The 2,657-nt window shown below is 41.5% G+C and overlaps 1 pseudogene; it reads right to left on the bottom strand.

Annotated features, from left to right (window-relative positions):
- Window positions 1–428: 428 nt before the first annotated feature.
- LOC113343845 lies at window positions 429–1,889 on the bottom strand (annotated as a pseudogene).
- Window positions 1,890–2,657: the final 768 nt, after the last annotated feature.

Below are 2,657 nucleotides of genomic sequence, written 5' to 3'. Positions count from 1 at the left end.
CATTTTCCTAAATCCCCATGAGAAGGAGATATCAAGGTTGTTGTAGCTAAGAAGAGAAGAAAGAGAGAGTGGTAAAGAAGAAATTGGTGTTGGATTCTCATGGCTGGTGTAATTGGTTTTGCTTTGCTTTTCTATGTTGTGAAGAGAGTCGAGTATTAGAGACTTGTATTTATAGCACCACATCCAGCTTGATACATATCACAGTTTTTTTCTTTTTTGTTTGGTAAAGAATTTAGTGGGTGGTGCTAAAGATTTCCGAACTCAAGTCACTGGTATTATCACCGGATGACTTTATCACTCTATTATAACGGCACCGGCAAGTATCATGAGTCCATTATTCCTGCAATTCAACAACTTTAGCCTAATGGTTCAGAAGGTTCTGCCTCTTTGTGCTGTGCACAAGCCTATACGAACTCGTTCAGTCACCATCATCTTAGCTCTTTGTTGCTTCCACTCACTTTAGTCAATGAAGATGGCCTTTGATTTATCTCTATCTCCCCACCACGTGAAACAAATGCACTAGAAGACTAATGCATGTGAGAATCGTTTGGAAAATGCCAGCCTTATTGACAGATTTTGCTGTGGAAAATCCCGGCAGAAAAAAGTTGCTGGACCACACTTTTGCACATTGCTTATCCCTATGATATGATATATGGAGGGCAGTGCACCTATCGATCTTCTCTCGGCATTTTTGCACATTGTGAGTACATATATGTCGGCATACGTTCGTGCTTGATCATTTGTGTACATGAGACCGGCCATTATAATTTGGTAGACATGTGGAACATGCATGAGCGCCGAGTAAATATACGCTACACCAAATTTAAGTATTAGTAACTAGATTCTGTAACAGCTTTGCCCTATTGCGAATTACTGTTGCAAATTTTTTGCAACAGATTTTCTCGTCACAAAACTCGCAACAGTGTTTTCTGCTACGATTCACAACAGAATTGAGTTGTACACATGCAACTCGTGTATGTCATCCTTAGTGATCCGACGGTTCCGAGTGGAAGGGTCGTCGCTCAATGGATAAAAATTACTCTAAGGATAACAGGATGATCTTCCCTAAGAGTTCACATCGACGGGAAGGTTTGACACCTCGATGTCGGCTCTTCGCCACCTGGGATTGTTGGGTTGTTCGCCCATTAAAGAGGTACGTGAGATGGGTTCAGAACGTCGTGAGACAGTTCGGTCCATATCCGGTGTTGGTGTTAGAGCATTGAGAGGACCTTTCCCTAGTACGAAAGGACCTGGAAGGACGCACCTCTGGTGTACCAGTTATTGGGCCCATGGTAAACTAGCGCTAGATAGCAAAGTGCGGAGCAGATAATTGCTGAAAGCATCTAAGTAGTAATCCCACCCCAAGATGTGTTACACAGGATTTCAAAAAAGAGAGAATCAGAAGACATATTTCAAGAACGAAGAAGAATAGAGTGAAGAAGGGTGAGTTAGCAAAGTCGGACAAAATTGGAAAGAGCACAGATACATGGATCGATGTACCAAATCGTCTAATGTTACCAGGTTGATGCAATGTATTCCATCGTTTGATTGAAAACTTCATTATTGGTATATCGATCGGTCAAACACAGATTGAAATGGAAGCCAGTTCAACAAAAATCTTTTGAGAACGCACTGCACCCAGTAAATAAGGAACACGATGAGTACAGAAGTTAAACGAGCATCCCAGACCCAAAAGGTGCCTCACATAGGTCTTCCCCAGAAAGCTCCAGTCACTAAGGTAAAGAAGGTAGAAAAAGCACCTAAAGATCGAAGAAAGAGGGGATGTTTTGTTAATAGAAAGAAGGAACTGTTTATAGCCGTCACGAGATAAACGAGTATACTCATCTTAGCCGCAGGAACATGTACATATAGAATACTAGAATTTCCACCTAGAGGATGATGTGGACTATCGCATGTATTACCCTATGAGCTATCCTTGTCTCTCTTTCATCGTATAAAGAAGAAATTTTCTTTTGTACGCCCGGTTCACCAGGTTCTACCGAAGTAAATTAAAGAATAAAAGTAAAAAGCATAATTTGATCCTGGCTCAAGCAGTATGCAAGAAATATGATAATGTTAACAAAAGTATATTGAACAAAGTTTCGAGATTGGGTACTGAAAAAGGTAAAGGAGATGCATGATCTGGTACTGTGGTGGTACTGGACACGCTCTAGGGGAATAATCTCTTTCTCCTTTCTGCCTTTCTTTCCCATGAAGATTAGAAACGGGCAAATCAAAATTTTCACTTCGAATTTCGGACCTAAATATCCTGTTGCTCATGGTGTTTCACGATCAGTATTGGAAATGAACGAAGAGGTACTAGAACGTGCGGAACCACATATTAGATCACTTCATAGATGCACTGAGAAATTAATAGAGTACAAAACTTATCTTCAAGCTTTACCTCATTCTGATCGTTCAGAGGGCGATCGCGGAGTCACTGGATGAAGTCTTTCATTTATTTCGGAGGTGTTGACCCGTAGCGAGGCAGAGATGCCTAAGTGACATATTAGATATGGAGACGAAAATATCATGTCTTAGAAGGAGATAAGAGGCGGTCCAAGGACCCACCAAGAAGACACTGACGTATCTAGAACTACATCCTCGAGCGGCAGTCAAACGGGGGAGTGAATGCGAGATGCCAGCGGAATGATCGG

The sequence above is a fragment of the Papaver somniferum genome, unplaced genomic scaffold (assembly GCF_003573695.1).
Source record: "Papaver somniferum cultivar HN1 unplaced genomic scaffold, ASM357369v1 unplaced-scaffold_7, whole genome shotgun sequence".
NCBI classification, from domain to species: domain Eukaryota; kingdom Viridiplantae; phylum Streptophyta; class Magnoliopsida; order Ranunculales; family Papaveraceae; genus Papaver; species Papaver somniferum.
This window is presented reverse-complemented; position numbering and strand designations above follow the sequence as displayed.